The 27,972-nt window shown below is 38.1% G+C and overlaps 1 protein-coding gene across 6 annotated transcripts in view; it reads left to right on the forward strand.

Moving 5' to 3' along the window:
• The window catches only part of PCCA (propionyl-CoA carboxylase subunit alpha), a 424,770-nt gene that overhangs the window by 25,477 nt on the left and 371,321 nt on the right, over positions 1–27,972 (forward strand). The gene's annotated exons all lie outside the window — the stretch shown is intronic.

The raw sequence follows: 27,972 nt of genomic DNA on the forward strand, positions 1-27,972 counted from the left end.
ATGAAAGACAACAGGCCTTTTTTCTTGGCCTGCAAAAGATATATTCAATTTTAAAAACTGTTTAATTGTTCACTGTTGTGTTAAGCAAAATGACAGTATCACAATATCTTCTATATGTGCCTTCAGTATTTTCTTTTCAAAGCTTTAAAAACTTACGTGGAAAAATTGCCAGCTGATTGCTGGTCACCGAGTAGATTTAAGCAAAGCATGAGAAAGTTCGAGTCAAAGATTAATGAAATGTTTACACAGTGTTCCCTTATGAGAGCACTTTCCCCCAGCATAACTCCGGTATCACTAAGGGAATGCGATAATTGTTTAACCTTTCCTAAATGCTTCAACATGTTCACTTGAAAGTTTCATAAATGAAAGATAGTCTAATGGTAATTGGATATGAACAAAAGAAGGTATAGCATAAAGGAGACATACTTTTATTTGGTACTTTTAACACAGCAGGGGTTTTTGTTTTTGTTTTTGTTTTTGAGATAGAGTCTTGCCCTGTTTCCTAGACTGCAGTGCAGTGGCGCAATCTTGGGTCACTACAACCTCTGCCTTCCAGGTTCAAGCCATTCTCCCACCTCAGCCTCCCAAGTAGCTGGCATTACAGGCACCTGCCGTCATGTCTGGCTAATTTTTGTATTTTTGTAAGGACGGGGTTTCACCATGTTGGCCTGGCTGGTGTTGAACTTCTGACCTCGTGATTCATTCGCCTTGGCCTCCCAAAGTGCTGGGATTACAGGCGTGAGCCACTGTGCCTGGCCCATGGCAGGCATTTCTTTAGTAGTAATGAATTATGAATGAATAGAAAAAAAATCCCAATGGAAAAGCATGTAAATTATTAGAATTTTATGGCATGAACTATAAGTAGTTGAATGCTAACGCAAGCATTGTTTCTCATTTTCTCACACTACTTTTGATAATGGGATTCTTTGGTAGGGTCCATTGCTTAATGACAGGGATATGCATCATTAGGTGAGTTCAATCATATGTGAACATTACAGAATGTACTTACACAAACCTTGATGATATAGCCTTGTATACATCAAAATGGTGTAGCCTCTTCCTCCTGTGCTGCAAACCTGTACAGCATGTGACTGTACTAAGTACTGTAGGCAGTTGTAACACAATGCTAAATATTTGCGTATATAAGCATATCTAAACACAGAAAAGGTACAGCAAAAATATAGTATAAAAGATAAAAAATGGTACACTTGTATAGGGCACTTACTGTGAATGGAGCTTGCAGGACTGGAAGTTGCTCTGGGTGAGTCAGGGAGTGAGTGAAGGCCTACGACATTACTGTCACTACTGTGGACTTCATAAACACTGTACACTTAGGCTACACTCAATTTTTAGAAAAATATTTTTTCTTCAATAATAAATTAACCTTAGCATGTCATAACTTTTTTAACATTATAAACTTTTTAAATTTTGTCTTAACTCTTTGACTCTTTCATAATAAAACAGCATAAAAAGCAAACATTGTACAAGTGTACAAAAATTTTTTTTTATATCCTTATTCTATAAGCTTTTTTCTGTTTTTTTTTTTTTTTTTTTTTTTTTTTTTTTACATTTTTTTTTTTTTTTTGGTTAGAAACGAAGACACAAATGCACACATTAGTCTAGACCTGCACAGGGTCAGGCTCATGGAGACATCAGTAGGCATGGGATCACATCAACTTAGAAAGATGCTACACAGCCAGGGAAACAATCAACAAAGGGAAGAGACGACCCACAGAATGGGAGAATATATTTACAAACTGTCCATCTGATGAGGGATTAATAACCAGAATGTATAAGGAACTCAAACAACTCTGTAGGAAAAAAAATCTATTGATTTGATTAAAAAATGGGCAGAAAGGCCAGGTGTGGTGGTTCATGCCTGTAATCCCAGCACTTTGGAAGGTTGAGCAGGCAGATCACTTTAGGTCAAGAGTTCGAGACCTAGAATAAATAAATGCATGTTTAACCAGCCTGGCCAATATGGTGAAACTGAGTCTCTACTAAAAATACAAAAATTAGCCAGGTGTGGTGGCACGCATCTGTAGTCCCAGCTACTTGGAGCCTGAGGCAAAACCTTGAACCCAGGAGGCGGAGGTTGCAGTGAGCCGAGATCACGCCATTGCACTCTAGCCTGGGCAAACGGGTGAGACCGACATCCAAAAAAAAAAAAAGGGCAAAATATCCGAATAGACATTTTTCAAAAGAAGACATACAAATCACAAACAGGTGCATGTAAAGGTGCTCGACATGATTGATCATTACAGAAATGCAAATCAAAAACTACAATGAGTTATCATCTTATTCCACTTAAATTGGCTTTTATCCAAAAGACATAATGAGTACTGTTGAGGATCTGGAGAAAGAAGAATCCTCATACACTGTTGGTGGGAATGTAAATTAATACAACCACTATAAAGAACAGTATGGAGGTTCCTCAAAAAACTAAAGGTAAAACTATCATGTCATCTGGCTGCTAGGTGTACACAGGACGGGGAACATCACACACCTAGCAGCCGGTAAATCAGTATATGGAGGAGATACCTGCACATCCATGTTTATTGTAGCATTTTTCACAATAGCCAAAATTGGGAGGCAGCTTAAGTGTCCATCAACAGATGAATGGATAAAGAAAATGTGGTACATATATACAGTACCATTCAGCCATAAAAAAGAATGCAATCTTGTCATTTGCAATGCATGGATGGAACTGGTAGAGGACATTATGTTTTTTTTTTTTTTTTTAATATTATCTGATTTTTATTTTTTGTGAGATTGTGCATTTTATTATTTTTTATTATACTTTAAGTTCTGGGGTTTATGTGCAGATCATGCAGGATTGTTACATAGGTATACACATGCCATGGTGGTTTGCTGCATCTATCCCCCCACCATCATCTGCATTAGGTATTTCTTCTAATGTTATCCCTTGCCAATCCCCCAACTCCCTGCTGTCCCTCCCTTAGCCTCCCACCCCCCAACAGGCCCTGGTGTGTGATGTTCCCTGCCCTGTGTCCATGTGTTCTCATTGTTCAACACCCACTTATGAGTGAGAACATACAGTGTTTGGTTTTCTGTTCTTGTGTCAGTTTGCTGAGAATGATGGTTTCCAGCTTCATCCATATTCCTGCAAAGGACATGAACTCATCCTTTTTTATGGCTGCATAGTATTTCATGGTGTATATGTGCCACATTTGCTTTATCCAGTCTATCATTGATGGGCATTTGGGTTGGTTCCAAGTCTTTGCTATTGTAGACAGTGCCGCAGTGAACATACATGTGCATGTGTCTTTATAATAGAACGATTTATAATCCTTTGGATATATACTCAGTAATGGGATTGCTGGGTCAATTGATATTTCTATTTCTATGTCCTTGAGGAATCGCTACACTGTTTTCCCCAGTGGTTGGACTATTTACACTCCCACCAGCAGTGTAAAAGAGTTCCTATTTCTCCACATCCTTTCCAGCATCTCTCGTCGTGGAGGACATTGTGTTAAGTGAAATAAGCGAGGCACAGAAAGACAGGTTTTGTATGTACTCACTCATTTGTGGGAGCTAAAAATGAAAACAATCGGACTCATAGAGATAGAGAGTATAAGGATGGTTACCAGCAGCTAGGAAAGGTATATGGAGCGCAGGGGTAGGGATGATTAATGGGGACAAGAATATAGTTAGATAGAATAAGTAAGATCTAGTATTTGATAGCATAATTAGGTGACTACAGTCTACAATAATTTGTGGTACATTTTAGAATAATTGAAGGAGCACAACTGGGATGCTTGTAACACAAATAAATGAATGATTGAAGATGATGGATACCCCATTTACCGTGATGTGATTATTACACATTGTATGCATGTATCAAAGTATTTCATGAACTCCATAAATGTATACACTTACTGTATACCCATAAAAATAAAGATATAACTAGACAAATAGGAAATTTTCAGCTCCATTATAATTTTCTGTCTTACATGCAGTACATTGCTGACCACAATGTTGTCATATGGCACATGACTATATTCTGATCTAGAGGTAGACTTTGCAGACTTTACAAAAGTGGTTTCAAAAGAATTCTGAAGCAGATGTGGTAGTTTTACATTTTAGAGACTTTTCACCACTTCTGGCTGAAAGTAGTAGTGAATATACTAGAGATTATAATACATAATTTAGAATAAAATTTGCCAGACCCCACAATGCATACTCAGTCAAAACTTTCTCTTAATATGACCTACTTTAAGTGAATTTCTAGAAAGATACTATAAATAAAAGCAGGATAATGATGGTTGGAATGTCAAAAGTTTCCTTGAAATCTCAATAGTAGGGTCAAATCTGCTATGTGGTTTCTGTTTTAGTCTCAAGGAAGGCTGAAAAGGTGAATTTCTGTAACAGCATTTTTTCCTTCCTCAGCATATGATCACAGAGGCTTCTATCATGGCTAATCAGCTTTACAATATCAGTAATATGAACAAGCCATGCTGTTCGGTTGTATTAATGTTTGAATGTTTGTTTTCAAGAGGTGAGCATTCAAAATGTAGCTTGGAGCAAAAAGCCTTATAGGCTTTCTGTGTTAGTTCCATATGTGGAAATATAAGTACCGTTGCAGTAGGAAAATACTGCAACGATTGTGAAAGCTATTCGTTGTCTATTATAAACAACTAATTTTTAAGGTAATTATGCAAGGAAAAAGTTGAATGGATACTACTCATATTAACTGATAAGTCACACAAAGAAGGAAAGCCAACTAACTTGCAAACAATTAATGTTTGATGGAAAAACGTTGGCTTTTAGAGATGATTATGCAGTTTACCTCTCTTGGTCCCTTTACTCCAACATGTTCTTCAAAATTATCTTCAGTATTTTTGGTCCTTTGCTCTTTCATATGAATTTTAGGATGAGCTGGTCAAATTACTCCTCTTTCCCAGTTTTTAGCTACTGTGAACAAGATTTTTATAACTTTTGCATGTCTTTTTGTGACCATAGTTTTGATTTTTTGGGGGTAAATTCCTAGGAGTGGAGTAGCTGGGTCTTGGGGTAGATAAGGAGTTGGCAACGTTTTTCTGTTTGAAAGGAAATATATTTTTTTCTGGATAGCAAATATATTTTAGATTTTGCAGGCCACTGTGGCCTCTGTTACATTTTCTTCTTTTTGTTCTGTTTTGTTTTAACAACGCTTTAAAAATGTGAAAACTATTGTTAGCTTCAGAGGTTCAGATTTGGCCTGTGGGTAGACGGTATTTTGCTGATGCCTAGAATAAATAAATGCATGTTTAAATTGATAATAAGCTGCTAAACAGTTCTCCGTCATGTTTGTATCATATTATACTCCCTGCAGAAATGTATGAGGTCAGGGTGCTTTTATGTCCTTCCCAACACTTGGTGTTTTCAGTCCATTTGGTTTTGTGTTTTATTTTTAAGTGGCGGTGAAACAGTATGTCATTGTGCTTTCAATTTTAGATTTCCCTGATGAATACTGATGTTGAGTACTTTTTTGTGTTGTGGGTCATTTATATTTTTTTCTGCAGTGTTTGTTCAAACATAATGAAAAAAATTAGAAAAGTAGTGCCAGTGTACTAATATCAGTTTACCCTTATATACCAGTATAAGGGTATCTGTATCCCCTTCACCTAGATTTACCAGTTGTTAAAATTTTGGCTTGTTAGCTGTATATCTGTCTCCATATATACATTGTGCATGTGCATCTTTTTTTGTTTTTGCTAAACGATTTGAAAATGTTACAGACATTGTGACATTTTACTCTTAAATACTTCAGCAGTAATAAGTATGGTTTTTCTACGTATCTATAATACCTTATGAAACCTAAGAAAACTAATTATTCTATAATATCATGTAATCTGCATACCTCATTCAGGTTTCTCCAGTTGACTCCAGTTGTCCTTTGTAATATTTTTCTTTGATCCACAGTTCAATCCAGGTTCATGAGTTACATTTGGTTATTATACCTCTTTAATCTCTTAATCTAAAATAGTACCCCTATTTTCCCTCCTTTTTTTTTTTTTGATTTTTATTATGTTGGCTTTTAGATATTCTAGCTTTGTATGATTATTTCCTCATGAATAAATTCAAATTAAATATTTGACAAAACTACTTAATAAGTGATGTTATTTCTTTTCTTTTGAGACAGAGTCTTGCTCTGTTGCCCAGGCTGGAGTACGGTTCTGAGATTATAGCTCTCTGCAGCCTGACCTCCTGGGCACAAGTGATCCTCCCACCTTAGCCTCCCAAGTGGTTGCGACTGCAGGTGCATGCCACCACACCTGGCTAATTTTTGTATATTTTGTAGAGATCGGGTTTCACTATCTTGCCTAGCTGGTCTTGAACTCTTGGGCTCAAGAGATCCTCCTGCCTTGGCCTCCCAAAGTGCTGGGATTATAGGCATGAGCCACCGTACCTCAGCCAGTGATTTTTTTTTTTAATAGTAATATCATAACAAGAGGTTCCTAATGTTGAATTGTTTTGTTGTTATGCTATGTTTGATCATTTCATTTTACCAGGTCCTCCCATTGTGGTGGTGGTGGTGGTGCTGCTGCTGCTGCTTCTGCTTCTTTCCTTCTCCTCCTCCTGTTCTTCTTCTTCCTCTTCCTCTACTTCTCCTTCTCTCTCTCCCTCACCTTCTCTCTCTCACTCTCCCTCTTCCTCTCCTTCTCCTTCGCCTTCTCTCTCACCTTCTCCCTCACCGTCTCCCTCACCTTCTCCTTCGCCTTCTCCTCCCTCTCCATCTCCCCCCTCTCCTTCTCCCCCCTTGCCTTCTCCCTCACCTTCTCCTTCTTCGCCTTCTCCTCCCTCTTCTTCTCCTCCCTCTCCTTCTCCTCCCTTGCCCTCTCCTCCCTCTCCCTCTCCTCCCTCGCCTTCTCCCTCACCTTCTCCTTCTCCTTCTCCTTCGCCTTCTCCTCCCTCTCCTTCTCCCCCCTCTCCTTCTCCTCCCTCTCCCTCTCCTTCTCCCTCGCCTTCTCCCTCACCTTCTCCTTCTCCTTCTCCTTCACCTTCTCCTCCCTCTCCTTCTCCTCCCTCTCCCTCTCCTTCTCCCCCCACAGAGGCCTTTTATTTTGTTAACACCTATTATGCCATGAATTCATAGGGAATAGGTTTCAGCAGCTCAGGCTCCTTCCCCTTGTTTCTCACACAGTGTGCTTCTCTGGGTGGAGCAGGCTGGCACTTCAGTTGAACCCAGATACCTTTCTCTTTGTCTTCTTTCTTTTTCTGGTTATTTTCCTTCACACATTTCAGGAAGCTATCTCAGCTCTTAGAGTGCTTAATGTGCTCAATACACACATTAATTCTCTTGGCAAGAATCTTGTCCTTAATTTGTTTGTGACAACAGTCCAAACAGCATGCTGGGTAATACTGTAAACTCTTCCACTTTTGCTATGGTGACACTTGGGGGGCATTCATTTTTAAACAGTACCCATTCCCTTCATGTCTACAATATCACCTTTCTTATAAATTCGCATATATGTGGCCAAAGGAACAACTCCATGTTTTCTAAAAGGCCTAGAGAACATATATCGGGTGCCTTTCCTCTTTCCCTTTGTGTTTGTCATTTTGGTGAATTACTGGAAGATGGTGGTTCCAGCCTTTTATTAAATAATTTTTGGGGTGAGTTTTTGAATTCATGTGAATATTTTGTCCCCCAACCACCTCTCATCTAATGTCTTTGCATTGATAGTGAAAATTGCTTGAGCCTGATTACTTTGGTTGCATTTATCTTTTTTGCTGTCTGTTGAGTAAGCTGCTGATTTGCTGCTCCTTTTTGAATCTGTTTTTATGTATTATCTTTTTTCTTATGTATTTGAGGTCTTTATTTTTAGCATACTTAATTTAAATAATTGTCATATTGTTGTATTATTTCAAGTTTGTGAGTGTTTATTTCTATTCCTGACTCTTTCTGATGATGTATTGTTTTCTCACATGTTTAAGTTTTGGCTTCAGATTTCATGTTTGGTGCTTTTATTGTTGAATTTCAGTGGCCAGGTAGAATAGTGTTATATTTGTTTCCACCACACAGGGTATCACTCATCTGAGACTAATTTTCTTTTCTTTCTTTCTTTCTTTCTTTTTTTTTTTTTTTTTTAGAGACAGAGTCTTGCTCTGTCTCCCAGGCTGGAGTGCAGTGGCGTGATCTTGACTCACTGCAACTTCCTCTTCCTGGGTTCAAGCAGTTCTCCTGCCTTAGCCTCCCAAGTAGCTGGGATTTCAGGCACATGCCACCATGCCTGACTAATTTTTTGTATCTTTAGTAGAGACAGGGTTTCACCATGTTGACCAGGCTGGCCTCGAACTCCAGACCTCATGATCCAACCGCCTTGGCCTCCCAAAGTGCTAGGATTACAGGCGTGAGCCGCCATGCCCAGCCAGGACTAATTTTTATATTAATTTTTTGGCATGAAGATTGTCAAATTATGAAGATAATGGGAAGAACAAAATGAGATTGATTGCGCGCGCACACACACACACACACACACACACACACACACCCTATTGAATAGGAATAGGCTCATAGTTTGTAATTTCTAGAGACATTTTCCTTTACTTTGAACAACAGAGATACCAACATAGGGTTTATGTTCTATTTAGTAGGCTGATTTCTCCCCTACAGCCGTTCACTGAGAATGTAATCTTTGAGTATCCTGACTTTAGATGGATTTCTTTCCTTCAAATCTCCAACTCACACAGGATCTGTTTCCTTTCTATGATTGTTAAAACCCAGTCTTCTAGATTATTGAGATTCCTACTTTCACTCTCCAAGATTGGCTCCTGTGGATGCAGTCTGATTTTCATTTATTAATTAATTATTATTTATTTGTTTATTTTTTTGAGCCAGAGTTTTGCTCTTGTTACCCAGGCTGGAATGCAGTGGCATGATATCAGCTCACTGCAACCTCTGCCTCTTGGGTTCAAGTGATTCTTCTGCCTCAGCCTCCCTAGTAGCTGGGATTACAGGCATGCACCACCAAACCTAGCTAATTTTGTACTACTTTTAGTAGAGACAGGGCTTCACCATGTTGGCCAGGCTGGTCTTGAACGTCTGACCTTAGGTGATACACCTGCCACAGCCTTCCAGTCCTCAGCTGAGATTACAGGTTTGAGCCACCATGCCCAGCTATATTTTTAGATTACATTTTTTTTTTTTTTTTTTAAAGAGACAGAATCTTGTTCTGTTGCCCAGGCTGGAGTGCAGTGGTGTGAGTGTAGCAAACTATAGCCATGAACTCCTGACTCAAGTGATTCTCCTGCCTCAGCCTCCTGAGTAGCTGCGACTTAATGCACGTGCTGCTGCACCCTGCTTACTTTTTCTTTGTTTTTCATCCCTTGTAGTTTTTTTGTGAGCCAAGCTCTTCATTTGAAGGATATTTGTTATATTTAATCTAGGTCTTTAGATGTTTCTAGGGAGGCTTTGCAGATTATTTAGTTGGCTTATTGTTGGTTTGTCTTGAAACAATATGACATTCTATTCTCTGTTGAGGAAATTCCCTCAATTTCTTTGAGAAATAAAGACTGCTCTAGAGCAGTCTTACAGTCAGGCTTTCCCTAGGAAAACGGTTCATTTATAATGATGAGATTAATGTGCCTGAATCCAGGGGATGAGGCCACAGGGAAGCGGTATAAAATACTCCAATGGGAAACGGTCAGGGCAGGAGAAAGCAAAATGGGAATTAAGCCTCTTATGAAGTCATGAATTGTCTTTTATGTTTCATTTTCCAGGCCCTAGGAAAGCACACTTATTATTCTCTGGGAAGATTTGTGGGAATGGTTTATGAAGAGAAGACAATTCTAGTGCAAGAATGTATCCAGCTGGGATTTTGATTGATATCACATTGTGTCTGTAGATCATTTTGGAGTGTATAGCTGTCTCAATATTTTTAAGTCTTCCTATCCATGAACATGTGATTTTCTTCCATATTTAGGTCATTTGGATTTCTTTCAGGAATGTTTTGTGTTTTGTACTAAGTGTAATTAGTTTTTAAATTTCAATTTTTTAAATTAGTTGCAAGTCTATAGAAATACATTTGATTTTGATATAATGATTTTGTGTCCTGCAACCTTGCTGAACTCTTTTGTTAGTTCTAATAGCTTTTAGTAGATTTTTTAGGATCCTTTTTGTTTTTTTTTTACTCTCACTCTGTCACCCAGGCTGGAGTGTCGTGGCATGATCTTGGCTCACTGCAACATCCACCTCCCAGGTTCAAGTGATTCTCCTGCCTCAGTCTCCCAAGTAGCTGGGGTTACAGGCATGCACCACCATGCCTGGCTAATTTTTTTGGGGTTTTTAGTAGAGAAGGGGTTTTGCCATGTTGACCAGGCTGGTCTCAAACTTCTGACCTCAAGTGATTAACCTATCTCGGCCTCCCAAAGTGCTGGGATCACAGGCATGAGCCATTGCGCCTGGCCCTTAGGATTTTTTATGTAAGATCATGTCATGTATGAATAGAGATAGTTTTACTTCTTTCCATCTGGGTGCTTTTTATTTTATATTCTTGCCTAATTTCTCTGGCTTTAACTTCCAGAACAATTTTGAAGAGGTGAGAAGAACCATCTTTTTCTTGTTCTTCATCTTAGGGGGAAAGCATTCAGTATTTCCCCCTTAAATTCAATATTTTCATAGACTTCCATTATCAGGTGGAATAAGTTAATTGCTATTCCTAGGTTGCTGAGGGATTTTTATCATTAACAGATGTTGGATTTTTTCAAATGATTTTTCTGTGTTTACTGAGAGGATCATGTGGTTTTTGTCCTTTATTCTATTGATATGGTGTATTGTTACATCAGTTGATTTTTTTGGATGTTAAACCAACCTTGCATTCCTGGGATTAATCCTTCTTGGTCATGCTGTGCAATCCTGGATTGCTGGATTTAGTTTGTTAGTATTTTATTGATATTTTTTGTGTTCATATTTACAACTAGTGCTTGACTTATGACCACAATTGGTTCCGACAGACCGGTCGTAACATGATTTGGTTGTAAGTTGAGTAGGCTATATGCACGCGGAGATGGTAGTGCTGCCGGAAGCTGGTCCGCACTGTCGTACGCCCAGCTGGGCAACGTTTGTGCTGCCAGACACGGAGCAGTCGTGGCTAGCGATTGTAGTCGTAAAGTTGAATGGTCGTAAGTTGCATAGGTCATAAGTCGATCAATACCTGTATAAGTTATATTAGTTTGTAGTTTTCTTATGATGTCTTTGCTTGGTTTTGGTGTTAGTGTGATCCTGGCCTCATGAATTGGAAAGCTTTCTCTCATCTACTTTTTTGGAAGACTTGGTATTGCCTTTTCTTTAAATGTTTGGTAGAAATCACCAGTGAAGCCATCTGCATCTGGGCTTCTCTTTGGTTAGTTTGTGATTATTAAATCTACCTTTTTACTTATTATAGGTTTATTCAGGTATTCTGTTTCTTTAGTCAGCATCTATAATTTGTGTTTTTCTAGGAATGTGTCCATTTCATCAAAGTTATCTAGCTTATTGTAGTATTTTCTTATCTTTTTTATTTCCATAAGGTCAGTAGTAATGACCTTTCATTCCTGAATTTAGACATTTGAGCCTTCCCTTTTTTTTGGTCACTGTCCTAGTCTGTTCAGGCTTGTTATAGAATATCACAGTCTGTGTGGTTTATAAGTAACAGGAATTTGTTTCTCACAGTTATGGAGGCTGGGAAGTCAAGATCAAGGCACTGTTAGATGTTGTTCCTGGTGAGGGCTCCCCTTTTAGTTCTTTGGTGGAGCCTTCTTGCCATGTCCTAACACGGTGTAAGGGGAAAGGGAAAGATCTCATTTATGAGGTCTCCATCACTAGTATTCTAAAATAGCATTCTAGAAGTATAAGGTAATGCAGTTAGGCAAGAGCTATTAATTGGTGGATGGAAAAGACAAAAATAAGAAGTTTGTATTGAGTTTCTAGTTATACAATGAATGGAATAACTCTTTAGAAACAAAAAAAAAATCTCTGGTGGTTGGTTAAAAAGTAAATATAAATAAATCTATAAACTTCATTTATTTCTATAAGGTAGAAAATGCAACAAGAAATGTAACCTTGTAGAGGCAATGCAAATGATAAAACACTGTGTGATGTGAATTTAAAATGAAATTTTTAGGACTTATATGAGGACTTCATGTTTTTGTATAGGGAAACCAATTTTTAAAAATGCTATTTAGTTCTAAATTAATCTTACATTTTCTATTAAATCCTAATAAATATAATAGTTTAATTGGAGGAGATTGACAAGGAGTAAATATGCAAGAACAGCCTAGACAATTCTGAGGAAAATTGACAAGGGATATTAAAATACATTAACATATTAAAATACATTTTAATAAATTATAAGTCAGCAAGAAGAGATAGTTCTGTGGAATAAATTTGTTAGATTTTCGGCAGTGGGTTTATGTGGGAGGATTTTTGACTTGTTAAAGAAGGTCTTATGAATATTATGTGAATTTAGAAGATAAGCAGTAATTCTAGGATTGCTTGCCTTTAATTTGCTGTGATTTTTAGGTATCTCAGAGAAGATAAGAAGTATAAGGAATGAGAAATGTTTAATGGCTTTAGTGACTAGGAGTTTCTAAATGGGCACGTGGGTCCCCTTTCCTTAGTTTGGTGAATAGTGGCAGCAAAGAATTTGGGAATTTAAGATTGTTGTGCTTGTACTCCTCCAAATGAATGTTAGATAACATAATGTTTTAAGTATAAAAACTAGTATGCCTTTCCACAAAAATAGTAAATTATATTGTTATATTTATATCAAACTGCTAAAATTAGTTCTGATATTTTTTAAAAAATGAGATCTCATCAGGTTAAATGAAAAGAGTTGAGAATTTTCATTTCCAAAGAGGAAAATGATTCTGTACATCCACAGAATTCATTCAACCTTTGACTGTGTTTTCTGTCTATGCTCCTAAATTGAACCTGTCTATACATATTTTGTTGCTTTGTGTGTGTACAGTCATGTTGGATTTAAATGAGAAATATTTGATTTTACCACGTTGGAACAAGAACCTAAAATCAGGGAAGTATTCACTGTGACTCCCATCTTACCCAGGCAGCCTGCTGTTTAAAGTATGATCCCTGGTGCGCACTGTAGTCTCAGCCTCAGGATTCTGTAATGAGATTGAGTGGGGTTTCCTGTGAGCATTCTTGGGTGATTGACAGTAAGGTGAGGGCAATCATCACTTTTTATGCCTACCCGTGGTAGTATGTCCCTGCTGTCTGGGGAGGGACATAGGACAAATAGGACTTTGTGATGTCTAAGCAATTAGTGTATGTTGGTTCCAGCTGAATAAACTGGAGGGTAATGATCAGGTAAATGGAAATGGAACACATTAATGCAGACTAAGGTATAAAAGACCTCAGGGGAAAACTTTTCAACCTTTTATGGGACTATTGGAATATCTTTATTTCATATTTTTTTATATTTACATATGTCTCTGTGTATACATATACATTTATATTTTTGTTAGTGTAGGGTATCTTCATTTTACCTTAGATGTGTAAAGAGATGAAAGCAACTTAAATGTGAAAACCTTAAACATTTTTTTCTTCTTTACATGATTTCAGAATATTTTCAAACTTTTTCTATTTGGAAAGGAGTTAAGATTCTTAATTAAACATTTTTTAAAATTTTCACAAAAATTGTTAATGGACTTGTTTAGAGTTGATGCTGTCACTGATCCTCAAATAGGACAAATGACTAAAGTCAGGTTTGTAAAACTCTTTTGGAGTATTAACTGAAAAATATCAGATGACCTTCTAGTGTGTGTGTGTGTGTGTGTGTGTGTGTGTGTGTGTGTGTGTGCGTGTGCGTGTGCGCGTGCGCGCGCGCGCGTGTGTAGTTGCAAATGTTATATTTAAGTAACATTTTCTTAAATTGCCTTTTCCAGTGAAGGATGTTTTAAGATGATGGCTGTCATGGTCCATGTTTCACAGTTGGTCTTAATTAGATCAGAAACATTTCCAGACGTTGAGGCTGCAATAGGAAATCTATAGGATTCTTAATTTATTCTTACAAAAGATATTTACAGTTGCCATTCTTCAATATTAACTTTCCTTATCAACAACAAAAAGTCTTGTGGCAAAGCCTCTGAGGAGTGACTGCAATACTTCATTTAATGGGAAGAGAGGAGTTGTTTTCCTTAGTATATGGTTTTGAATCTGGGAGTCTGGTAATTAGGTAATCAAAGGGTTTTTAAAGTGGCATAATGGCTTTAAAACTTGCTATTGCTCACTTTTCTCATACAACTTAGCCTTCAGAAATCTTTTTAGATTAAGAATACAATGTATCTACCTATGCAAATTTGAAACAATAGACTTTTCATTTAAGAACTAACCAGGAAAAGAAAGTATTTAAGATGCTTTAGACATTTCTTGTTCATTTTTGCTTTTATTGTCTTTGGAAAAACTTACTTTGCAGAAACAGTATACTGTATCAATTTTAAATGTTTTGATTATCTTTGGCTTGGCTAAATTACTTTCTCTGCATTTTTGGGTAAAATGGAATAGGAACGGATTCCTGATAGGAATCTGTTCACATTAATATTATATTTAATTGGAGATCCTGCAGAATAGTAGCAGGAGGCTGAAGAGAATTATTTAGTATTAGCAATGGCTCGTCTGGGAGTTGTGGACTAATCAAGGCGCTGTAGTGTTAGCGGTGGGGATGATGGGAATTATGACGATTATGACATGTAAGCATGTCTGTGTACGACCTGGACAGGCAATGAGTTAATCAAGAAGTATGTTAAATGGCTCCCATGCTGATTCATTATTATCTACCATAGTGCCTGTCAGGTTGTGTATTTAAAGAATCCAATCATTGCCAAATTCGGTATGTATATGAGCTGAATTCAGCCATTGTTATTTGCTTTTCCATAAAATAACCTCAGATTACCTTATACGTATAAAAATAGAAGATTTTGTCAGCTGTACTGACCATGTGATTTGTGTTTTAAAGTACAGTATCATTTTTTTTTTTTAACAGAGTCGTTTAAAGATTTATTTGCTTTGCCATTCTGTGCATAATGGGTTTGGGTTTGAAAGTAATATTTGTGTGTCTTTACTTTTCAAGATGAAAGAATAATTCTGGTATTTCAGAGACAAATTAATATTTAACGCTTGAACTATGGACAAATCAAAGCATGAATCTTTTCCACCATCAAAATCCTCCTAAATCGGGGGTGGGGGTGGAAATCTCCTTTGCTGCTGCGGGGGGTCTCTTTGTGCCAGGTAGACCCATTCTGTGCCCAGCATGGTTGGAGTTATCTGTCAGGAAACTATCTATTAGAAATGCTAGAAATGTACGTATTTTGGGGGAATGGAACTAATAAATTGAATTCCTTTCAGAAAATAAATTGAAATGCAGCATAAATCCGTGAGCAAACTAGATTATATCTCTAGGCAAATTTAAAGAGTTACTGCAGATGAACACCACTTTTTTTTATAATTATGTTCAGCACTGCCAAATTTAATAAAAGTTTCTACCAAACTGTGACCTTCATGTATTAACTTAATTAAAGCAGTATTATGGGTAATACTCAGTGTTAACCTGTGGGTGGCTGTTATTGAAATCCATTATCTATGGAGTCAGTATTAGTGGTCAGCAGCGTCAGAAATAAAACTTGCAACCAAGACCCTCCCATGGGTGCTGTGAGCTCAGCAGGTTAAATCGTCAAAAACCAGTAAAGCTGCTTAAAAGTCTGATAGTTTAAGCCACCTGGAGTTAAAGGTAAACCAGTCATTCCAGTCATGATGGACTATGACTTTATTTAGCAGTCAGGCAAAAATTATATTTGGACAGGATTTATATCATATCTTCATGTATGACTTATTCATTTGCGTGTTTATGTACCTTGTTATTTAAATTCAATAAAAGCATTGCAGCTTTTTTTAATCTATGGGAAGTGACTTGTGAATATTTTCTTTTATAAAACGTTAAGGAGATGTCTCAAGCCTTTCTGAATTTTTGGTTAGGAATAATAACTTACACTAAAGTTACTTTTTACTTATACTAAAATTTTAAATTAAGAACAAAAAAATGAACTATTGTGAGGATTAATACATCTTTTTGGTTTTATTTTGTAATTTCTGGTGAATTTAAACAACATAGGTTTAAAGGGAACTTATGTATTTCAATGTGATTAGTACCTGCTGGTGTGAAAAAATACCTAATCGTGGATTTATTTTTCTCTAAGCAGCTATTTGGGAAGGACTGGAATTCCTGTCTTACTGAAAAAGCATACATTCAATAAAAGATTTGACTGTACGGTTTAACTTATTTCGATGTTCTAGTGTTGCTAAGGCAATAACTTAACTCATTTTTACAGCCTCACTCATTCAGACCCCTGAGTGGAGGGAGAGGACAGGATTATTCCAAATAATGCTTCTCACTCATTAAGTATCTATGGTGTACTAGAAAAGCACATAACTACATATGGATTAAATTATTGTTACTGTTTTAAATGGAGAAAATTGGGGCTTCAAGTATAAAGCCAATCTTCGGGTTGCCAAAGATCACTGGGCTAGTAAGTAGTGGAGCTAAGACTCGAATTATGTGTGACTCCTAAGTTGTACTCTTTCCACTGTGCATGTTGCTTCCCATACTAAGTATAAGGAAAAGTCCCCTCCCCCTACAAAATGAAGTGAAGTTTATTACTTTGATGGCAGAGTTTTTATTAGTGCCTGTTATGGGCCGGTCGCTAGGATAGATACTGGAACTAGAAGAGTGACTGGGAGTGATGGGATTGCTGTTCTAGAGATAGATATAGAGAAATAAAACTTAAGTAATTACAAACTGTGGTAAGTGTTATGAGGGAAACAAATTGTTGAGAGAGATTCATTACCCTTACCCTTCACTGATAAGGTAGTAAGAGAAAGTCTCTCTGAGCCGTAAAATGTAAGCTGAGACTGATGGATGAGAAGGAGTCAACCAGCTAGGCAGACAAGACAGCATGTGCAAAGGCCCTGAGCCACTCCAGTCTGCTTCTGTCCTCAGTACTCTACTAAGAGTTCTTGCTAGTGTGGCCACCAGTTTTCTCATGTTATATCCAGTGGACATTTTTCAGTCCTCTTCTATTTGACTTCCCAGAAGCATTTAACACTATTACCCTTTTTCAGCCACTCTCATCCTCTGGCTTTGGTAACATTTTAATCTCCTAGTTTTTTTTTTTTTTTTTTTCCTGCTACTGTGGCTCTCCTCTGTGTCCCCTCTACAGGAATCACTCAAGGTTTCATTGGTGGGCTTTTCTTAAATTTTTTATTTTTTTGTGCTCTCCACCCTTGCCCTGAAAGATCACATTCTCTTCCACTTCTATTTCTGTGGTTTTAATCAACTCTAGCTTCAACTCTGTTTTCCCTCTCTGTGACATCTCTAGTTGGATATATTACAACTACCTCAAACCCAACATTACCCAAACTGAACTTTGATCCTTCAGGCTTCTTGTGTCTGAATCCTACTGCAGAAGCACAAGATATAGGACTTTATCTTCACTGTCACTGTTTCATTTCTCATTTCCAATTTATGAACAAGTCCTTTTCATAAATAATTTTGGAATCTAGTCAGCTCTCTTCATTAGTACTTCCTTAGCAAGGTCTTTTAAAATCCTTTTCTAGTGAATCTTTTAATCTTTTAGGCTGATAAAATTAATCTCATCTTGGGCAGTTTATCTGATGTGAACCATTCCAGAAGTTTTGTTCGTTTTCTTAGCTAATGCTTTCTTACTCTGTTTTGGAATTTTGGTTCATAGGTTGTTTTTTTCTGGTGAAAGTTAAACGTGTTTGTTACTCTTCATTCTTCATCTCCCTCGCCCTTGCTTCCTTGGCCTTCCTATTCCTCGTTTCTCTCTCACCCCGGTCATTCCCCACTCCCACCCTCTCCCTGACCAGCAGTTTTGTGGTCCTCTCCCCTCCATCTGGCATTTTGGATTCCTAATCTACATCCAGGTCTTTTTCTTTTTTTTGTTTTTGAGACAGAGTCTCACTCTGTTGACCAGGCTAGAGTGCAGTGGCACGATCTCGGCTCACTGCAACCTCCGCCTCCCGGGTTCAAACGATTCTGCCGTCTCAGCATCGCAAGTAGCTGGGACTACAGGCGCGTGCTAACACTCTGGCTAATTTTTTGTAGAGACGGGGTTTCACCATGTTAGCCAGGATGGTCTTGATTTCCTGACTTCATGATCTGCCTGCCTTGACCTCCCAAAGTACTAGGATTATAGGCATGAGCCACCACGCCCGACCTCTACATCCAGGTCTTATGGTGATAGTTTGGACACGTGGCAGATTAGTCTTAGCAGCTTGTTGAGATTTTGACTCTGGAGCTGTGTTTGCGCCTCCCTAGGTCCACAGTCTCTAGGAGCTGTAGTGAGCTATAGTTGCAGAAAATGCTGGGTGGCCTCCTCTTTAGGCCAAGGGCGGCTTTTCTTTGGCCTGGTTTTCACCAGTGGCCCTGGCTGCCTTCTCAGTCTCCTCAGAACATTCTCATGAGCTGTACTTTGTATTTGGCGCTTCCTGCTTCTGGAGGAACCAGCCAGTGGTTAGCATTGTTAGCATTGTTAAGCGTTTTTCTCCTGTTTTGAGTTTGTGAAATGTTTGCCATTTATTTCTGCTTACCTGTTTTCTTAGTTTTCTTTTCTGGGTTTTATTGTCATTGCTGTACATTTGAAGTAGAGCTTTTGAAATATGAACTTACTATGCCATCCTTTTTTTTGTGCTAAATTTATTGAAGTCCGCAAAAAACAGAGAAAAATGTCAGATCTCAAAATTGTGTTTTTGCTCAATTTCAAGCATCAGTTTATCCAAATTACTCATGTGATACCTGACTTGCCCCCTCAGCAAGTCGAGGCATTGTTTTGCTGGCTCTGGATCTCTTGCTTTAGCCAGTCACTGACCCAACTTGGGACTGCTTCCTCCGCTGCCCTGTTCCTGTGGCTGCGGTGGCATCTGTCAAGTTGGAGTAGCTAAGTCTAGTAGGCATCTTTTAGAAAGATAGAAGGCTGTCTGGACATGGCAATGGTGGATTTATATCTGAGTTATTCATCTGAATTGGAACCTGTACAAAGGAAAAGAGTTTCTAGCTAAGATAAATAGATTTAAATTCATTGTTGCTATCTTCAGCATTCATTTATTTAATTAAATGCACTGAAAAGCACTCTCGAGGTGGGGTACAGGGTATGATGTATCCAATGAGAGTTTGTAGAAAGTGTTGAGGTACAACTGCTTATAAATAGTATTCGAAAATGTCTTATTTTGTAAACAACTGAGTGTTTAGTTGAGTCCAAGTCTTTCTGTAAATCAGTCATATATTAGTTTAGTTTCCAGGTCTATAGTATATTCCTCAAATTGATATTAGGTATTTTTCTAAAGGGGACTTTATAATTAAATATAGCAAATTGTCTTCCATGAACTATTCTAACTGAATATCATAGAGCCCTAGGCTGTACTGATGAAACTCACCTAGATGCTCTGCATGTCATAGGGAAGTTTGGTTTCAAAACTACGCAATCTATTTGTGAAGGTTTTATGTAATTTTTCTTTTCAATAAGAAGTGTTTCCATGTATCAATTTTTTACATTTAAAAAAGTAATTTATTTTCAATTGTCGTAAAATACACATAACATAAAAGTTTACCGTTTTAATCATTTGTTAGCAAAAGATAATGAGATCAGTGGAGGAAAAAAATGGAGTTTTATTTTCTATAGAAAAATACCACCTGCAGACTGGGGAGGCAGTTTCCACTAGTAAAAATGTTTCTCCAAAGAGTGAAAAAAGAAGGGGTTCGGCTTAAGTAGGGAAAGTTCTTGCCCTCATTCTCGTAAGGTCTGTGCAAATGAAGGATTCGAGCTTGTTCAGTTCAGATTGGTCGAGATAGTTGAGCCCAAATTTGGTGCCAGAAGTGTCTCTGTCAGATGTTCCTTTCAAAAGGCTGATGCAGGGGTTTCTGCTGGAATTCTTCTTGGCTCCAGCCACAGGAACTCTTCTGGCTCAGGAACAGATATTTGTCAAGAGCTGTGTTTTCCAAGAACGAAGGGTGGTGGCCACTCCACTCTTCTGTCACTCTGCTATGGCCGCTTGCACCCATTATCTAAATTTGGGTGTCTCTGTTGGCCACAGGGAATGCATTTCATCTGGAGAGCTTGCAGTTTTATTTACGATTTCATTTCACATTCTTAAGCAAGTGTGTTCACATTGTTTTTGCAGAATGAAAAGTTCTGGAAACAGGTGGTGGCGATGGTTCCGAATCACCAATTTTAACATAGTGTGCTGGCCAGGTGTGGTGGCTCAGGCCTGTAATCCCAGCACTTTGGGAGACAGAGGTGGGAGCTCACCTGAAGGTGAGGAGTTCACCTGAACCTGAGGTCGGGAGTTCGAGACCAGCTTGACCAACATGGAGAAACCCCATCTCTACTGAAAATACAAAATTAGCCAGGCATGGTGGCCCGTGCCTGTAATCCCAGCTACTCGGGAGGCTGAGGCAGGAGAATTGCTTGAACCCGGGAGGTGGAGTTTGTGGTGAGCTTAGGTAGCGGCTTACATAGCTGGACCTTGTCTTTGCAAACAAACAAAAATATAGAAGGGTGTGATGGCACATACCTGCAGTCCTAGCTACTCTGGAGGCTGAGTGGGAGCATTGCGCGAGCCCAGGAGTTTAAGGCTGCAGTGAGTTATGATCACAACACGGCATTCTAACCTGGGTGAGAGTGAGACTCTTGTCTCTTAAAAAGAAATAAAAAATTTTGGTTTCCGTTGTACATTGCTAGTAGTAGAAGTATGATTAATGTTTGAGTGTTGACCTTGTATCTTGTGATCTTGCTAAACGCATTAGTTCTAGGAGTATTTTTGTAGGTTCCTTGGGGTCGTCTATGTAGATAATCATGTTATCTGTGAACAGAGACAGTTCGATTTTTTTCTGTACAATCTGTTATGTCTTTTATTTTATTTTTTCTGTTGCTCTAGTTAAGAATTCCGGTATGAAGTGGAAGGAGAGTAGCAATAGTGCACATTCTTGTCTTATTGCCAATCTTAGTGGAAAAGCATTCAGTCATTCAGAATTAAGTATGGTATTAGCTATGGGGTTTTTGTGGTTGCTTTTTATATCTGGTTGAGGAAGATCCTGTTTACTCCTGATTTGCCAATGAATGTTGAATTTTGTCTTATGCTTTTTCTGAGTCAATTGATATGGTCATATGGATTTTTTTCCTTTTGATTAAAATACATTATTTTACACTGAGTTTTTTTTTTTTTTTTTTTTTAAAGTATGAAACTAGTCCTGCATTTTGGTTGTGGTGTATTATTCTTTTTTATATATTGTTGGATTGGACTTAATTTTTTGTTAAGGATTGCATCATTATTATGAGGGACATGGTCTGCAGTTTTCTTTTTGTGTACTGTCTTTGGTATTAGCATAATGCTGTCCTTATACAGTGAATTGGGAAATGTTTCTTCTTTGAATGAGAGTATATAAAATTGTTTATAATTCTCCAGTGAAACCAGCTGGGCCTGACGATTTCTTCTTCAGAAAGTTTTAAATGATGTATTCAAGTTCTTTAATAGTTATTGGAGTATTCAGGTTATCTATCTTACTTTGAGTGTGTTTTGTTAGCTTTGTGTTTTGTCATTTTGAGGGATTGGTTCATTTCGTCTAAATTGTCCAATTTATGTGCAGAGAGAGATTCTCAGAAATTTTTTATTATCCTTTTAATATCTGCATAGTTTGTAATGATAACCTCTTTCCTTTCTAATTTTGAATGTCTTTTTTCTTCTTTTCTTAGTCTTGTTAGAGATTTATCAGTTTTATTGATGCTTTTGAATAACTAGCTTTGGTTGGATTGATTTTTTCTTCGTCTGTTAGTTTTAAAAATTTTAAAAATTAGTGATATCTCCTCTGTTATTTTCTTCCTTCTACTTTAGGTTTATTTTGCTTTTCTTTATTGGGTTGTAAAGTAGGAGTTTAGATTATTGATTTGAGATATATCTTCTTATATAATATTTAATATTATAATTTTCTCTCTAAGCATTCTTTTTTTTTTTTTTTTTTTTTTAAGAGACAGGGTTTCTCCATGTTGGTCATGATGGTCTTGAACTCCTGACCTCAGGTGATCTGCCTGCCTCAGCCTCCCAAAGTGCTGGGATTACAGATGTGAGCCACTGTGCCCTGCCAGGAACTTCTTTAAGTAGTTTTAGAGTTGATCTGCTAGCAACTAATTCTCTTAGTTTTCCTTTATTTGAAAATGTCTTGGCTGGGCAAAGTGGCTCACACCTGTAAACTCCCAGCACTTAGGGAGGCTGAGGCAGGTGGATCACGGTGGATCACGAGGTCAGGAGTTCAAGATCAGCCTGGCCAAGATGGTGAAACCCCATCTCTACTAAAACTACAGAAAAATTAGCCAGGCGTGGTGGCAGGCACCTGTAATCCCAGCTACTCAGGAGGCAGAGGCAGGAGAATCACTTGAACCTGGGTGGCAGAGGTTGCAGTGAGCTGAGATTGCACCACCTGAACTCCAGCTTGGGTGACAGAGTAAGACTCCATCTCAATAAAAAAAAAAAAAAGAGTCTTTATTTCACTATGTGAAATCACTCTGTGGTTCAGCTGGTGGCCTAGTGTAGCGTATCAGGCACCGTATATATGACAGTGCTGCTGGAGGTGTGTCATTTTTTGACTTAGTAGGTAATTTGATCTCCCCTGATACATTGTTTTCTCACATTTTGGACTCTGATTCTTCACCTTACATGAGGCTTCAATTCCAAGGAAGGTAGGAATTGAGATACAGGTACCCTTATTTGTTTCAACCCTGTTACTCTTGCTATGTTTACCTGAGTGTGGTTCTCTTATACTCTCTAAACTAAGTCCCCAAAGAGGAACTTCTGTTCCTGGTAGCTGGGCCTACTTAAGGAGTTGCAGGTAAATTTCAGTGAATGGCACAATCACTTTGCATCTTTATTGAGTTAAAATATCTTTGGCCAGGTGTGGTTGCTCACGCTTGTACTCCCAACACTTCATTGAGGCTGAGGCAGATGGATCATCTGAGGTCAGGAGTTTGATACCAGCCTGACCAACATGGTGAAACCCTGTCTCTGCTAAAAATACAAAAAATTAGCTAGGTGTAGTGGTGCATGCCTGTAGTCCCTGCTACTTGGGAGGCTGAGGAATGAGAATTGCTTGAATCTAGGAGGCGGAGATTGCAGTGAGCTGAGATAGTACCAGTGCACTCCAACCTGGGAGACAGTGGGACACTCCGTATCCAAAAAAAGAAAAAAACAAAACTTTAACTATTAATTGTTAGTTTTGGATGAATAGGAAGAAATCAAAATAGTTTCTTGAGCTCCTTCAAAGTACTCATTCTGTCCTCAGGTATAGAAGAATTTTCATTTTTGGAAAATGGGGAGAAAAAATATTTATTTTTGAAGAGAAAATAAAATATTTCTAGACTTTTTTTTTCTTTTTGTTATTGCTGTTTGTTTGTTTTTAATTCAGGGTCTTGGTCTGTCACACAGCTTAAAGTATAGTGGCACGTCCATATCTCGCTGCAGCCTCCAAGTCACAGGCTCATGTGATCACTGTGTCTCAGCCTCCCAAGTAGCTGGGATTACAGGTGCCAGCCACTATGACTGGCTAATTAAAAAAGGTTTTTTTTTTTTTTTTGTAGAGATAAGGCCTTTCTGTGTTGCCCGAAACTCCTGGGCTTAAACGATCCTCTCACTTTGACCTCCAAAAGTGTTGGGTTTACAGGCATGAGCCACCATGCCTGGCCACAGATATTTCTGATGTCTTCAAGTTTCATTTCCCTGCTCAGTGAAAAATGACTGCTAGGGAAAACTTCTTGAACTCCTTAACTGCTTTTAATGGTTACCTTTAATGTCTGGGAGCTAACTGTACCAGGAATCTTCAGGAGCTTTTGAGTGGTTGATTTTGCTGCTATATATAATACTCATCTGAAAGTTTTGATAAGAGACTAACCAGCTATATACCATGAATCAAGAGTTGTCATGTCTTTTGGGATCTCAGCAAAAATATCAGATAATATGGGAAATGGAATCTGAGGCCAGAAAGCCAGCTTTTAGAGTTTCTAGGAATGCCGTGATATCTGAATAGATACTGTGAGAAAGGTACTCATCATGAAGATGAGTATGAGTATGAATATCTTCATGATGAGTACCTTTAATAGAGGAATTTAAATAGAGATGTCTGTAACAACTTAGGACTGGTATAATCACTTTCATATACATATATTTATATCAGATGCTCACTAGATTTGTTGATGCTTTTTGTGCAGTCTTACAAATAAGTTTATATGATTCATTTTAGAAAACTATGTTCTTGTTTACAATCTTTGATTTTTTTTTTTTTTTTTTAAGATAGAGTCTTGTTCTGTTGCCCAGGCTGGAGTACAGTGGCACAGTCTCCACTCACTGCAACCTCTGCCTCCTGGGTTCAAGCAATTCTTTTGCCTCAGCCTCCTGAGTAGCTGGGACTACAGGCACACGGCGCCATGCCCAGCTAATTTTTTTTTTTTTTAAGTAGAGACGGGTTTTCACTGTGTTGCCCAGGCTGGTTGTGAACTCCTGAGCTCAGTCAGTCTGCCCGCCTTGGCCTCCCAAAGTGCTGGGATTACAGGCATGAGCCACTGTGCCTGGCCTGATTTTAAATTAAAAATACATATACTATATATTTTCTGTGTTCAGAAATGAAAAAATTTAAAAGTCCTGACTTACAATTAAGGCTGTTGGGATGAGTCAGACTTCATGTTCCAGTCCCAAATTCCTAAGGAAGAAAAAAAGTTAAAAAGAAAAGACCAAGAAAAAAAAACAGGCTGGGCATGGTGGCTCATGCTTGTAATCTCAGCACTTTGAGAGGCTGAGGCGGGAAGATCACCTGAGGTCAGGAGTTTGAGACCAGACTGGCCAACATGGCAAAACCCCATCTCTACTAAAAGTACAAAAATTAGCCAGGCGTGGTAGCAGGAGCCTGTAATCCCAGCTACTCAGGAGGCTGAGGCAGGAGACTTGCTTGAACCTGGGAGGTGGAGGTTGCAGTGAGCCAAGATCGTGTCACTGCACTCCAACCTGGGCAACAAGAGGGAGACTCTGTCTCAAAAAGAAAAGGAAAAACAACAAACCAGAATTTTGATGGAAAATAGGAAAGAGTACTTGTGGAATCCTAGAAACCTGGAAACTGAGGATTTTTTTTTTTTTTAGACTGAGTCTCGCTCTGTTGCTAGGCAGGAGTGCAGTTGCACAATCTTGGGTCACTGCAACCTCCACCTTCCAGGTTCAAGTGATTCTCCTGCTTCAGCCTCCTGAATAGCTCAGATTACAGGTGTCTGCCACCACGCCCAGCTAATTTTTACATTTTTTTAGTAGAGACGAGGTTTCACCATGTTGGCCAGAATGATCTTTATCTCCTGACCTTGTGATCTGCCTGCCTCAGCTTCCCAAAGTGCTGGGATTATAGGCATGAGCCACCACACCCAGCTGGAAATTGAGGAATTTTTAAAGAGTTGACTGATGGGATCATGCAGCAGGAAACCCCATTCTGAAACAGATAGAAGAGGATGACTAGATGACTGGAAAGATGGGAGCAGCTCCAGAGGAGTGAGCTTTGAGCACAAGTGGACATCCAGCCAGGTGATTTCTCCACACTCAGTGTCCATGAGGGAGCAGATGATTCATAAACAGGTAGAGCCATATCTTGGAATTCTTCAGTAGTTAAAAAGAGTGAGGTGGATCTCTATATATCAACAGAGAACATCTCTAAGACACTAAACACCAAAAGAGAACTTGAATAAGGACATATGTGGTATAAGGATACCATTAATGTTAAAAGAATCTCACCCTAAAGTATTTTTATAGTTACATATATAAAAGCATAGAGCATAGGTTCTCAACAGTGGCACTATTCACATTATGGATTAGAGAACTCTGTCATGGGTGACTGTCCTGTACATTATAGGATTTTTAGCAGCGTCTCTGGCATCCTACCTACTAGATACTAGTAGTGTCCCCAACAGGCCCCAGTAGTGACAATCAGAACTATCTACAGACATTGCCAACTGTGTCGTAGGGGACAAAATTGCTCCAAGTTGGGATCCCTTGGCATAGATTGAAGTCTAAGAATACATACTCACCTGATAAGTGAGAGATACATTATAATGGGGACAGAGGTGTGGTCAGTGGAGTTGTTAGCTTTATTTTAAATAAGAATGTTTAAGTATTACATATATTTACGTATATTACATGTAATTAAAAAAACACACAAAAGATGGCTTTACTTTTTTTTTTTGAGACAGAGTCTCACTCTGTTGCCCAGACTGGAGTGCAGTGGTGGGATCTCAGCTCACTGCAACCTCTGCCTCCTGGGTTCAAGTGATTGTTGTGCCTCAGCCTCTCAAGCAGCTGGGACCATAGGTATGTGCCACCATACCTGGCTAATTTTTTGTATTTTAGCAGAGATGGGGTTTTGCCATGCTGGCCAGGCTGATCTCAAACTCCTGGCCACAAGTAGTCCACCCAACTCTACCTCCCAAAGTGCTGGGTTTACAGGTGGGAGCCACCGCACCTGGCCAGCTTTGCTTTTTTATAAGATATCTGTTGTATTAAATTTAAAAATGGTTAATGGTTAGAAGAAGAAATACAGATAACTTACAAACATGAACATATGCCCAAACTCACTAATAACCAGGAAAATGCAAGTTAAAAAAAATGATAAATTATTTTTCTCCATTACATTAATAAAATTAGAAAGATAAACCATGTTCAGTGATGGTGTAGTGTGGGGAAATTAATTCCTAACAGTAGTGTTAAGTTGACCTAAGATTTTAAATGTGTAGTTTGAAGTATTTGTACTTTTAAACATTTTTCTTATAGAAATATGTGTATGTAAACAGATTGGTGTGTTTAGGGAAGCTTATTGCAGTGCACAATACCTGCACATTGGAAACCGTGTCCAATATTAGGAGAATGGTTAAATAAGTTATGGTTCATCTAGATTACTAGAAATATTGGATAGCAGTTAAAAATGATGTGGTAGAACTCTAAAAAAATACTGAGTGATAAAATCACTTGTAGAGTAATATGTAGTGTGATTCATTTTACACCAAGAAAACTCTTAAACACAAAATAAAACTCTGCAGTGGTATTTCTGCATATCCATATGAAAATGCTTAGGAGAGTCTGGAAGGACACACACAAAACTGATAATAGCTGGATGATAATAGGAAATGGGACAAGGAGCCTTTAAAGGAGGGCAGGAAATAATGGTTATCTGGTTTCTATAAGCTTTTTTATTTAAGCTTTTTTTCTTTTTAACCAAAGGAATAATTCATACATTAGTTGGGTAATTACAATAAAATTTAAGAAGATCTAGATGACTTGCTTTTATGAATAGTGTCATCATTTGGTGGCTTGCACTGAGCAGGGATAGCTGCTGTTGGGGCTTTGGTAGGGCTTTAAGATCTCATGACTTTAGCTGGCTCTCCATATTTTGTGGAATTGGCATTAGCTGTTTATATAGTTTGGAAACACTTTTTTAAAAATAATTGATTTTAATGGAGATTATTTCCAGATCCTATTCCTAGAATTTCGCTCTGTTATTATGTAAGAAAGATGTATTCAGAAATATATGTCTGTGTATTTACATGTTAATCATTAGACTCTTGAATGTGTGTGTGATAGCTTTCTCTTTAGTAAGTGGAAAATGATCTTAAAGATTGCAAGCTAAAGCTGAGCCCACACTCTTACTGGTATTTTCTTGTTTCCCCCCTCAACCCCACCTTGTTAGAGTTTTCTTAGGTAGTATTATTTATTTATTTTTTCCTATGTAATGAAGTTCTTCAAATGTATACTTTCACTGTGGCTTGTCAGTAATTGGTCAGAAATTGTGATGGATCTATATAATTTTTTTTCTATGCAATCTGTATAACATAAAATTTACCATTTTGCTCATTTCATTTATTTAATTGTTATTTTTTATTTTTACAGATGGG

This window comes from Sapajus apella, unplaced genomic scaffold, assembly GCF_009761245.1.
Source record: "Sapajus apella isolate SASKATOON/1434 unplaced genomic scaffold, GSC_monkey_1.0 scaffold60, whole genome shotgun sequence".
NCBI classification, from domain to species: Eukaryota; Metazoa; Chordata; class Mammalia; order Primates; family Cebidae; genus Sapajus; species Sapajus apella.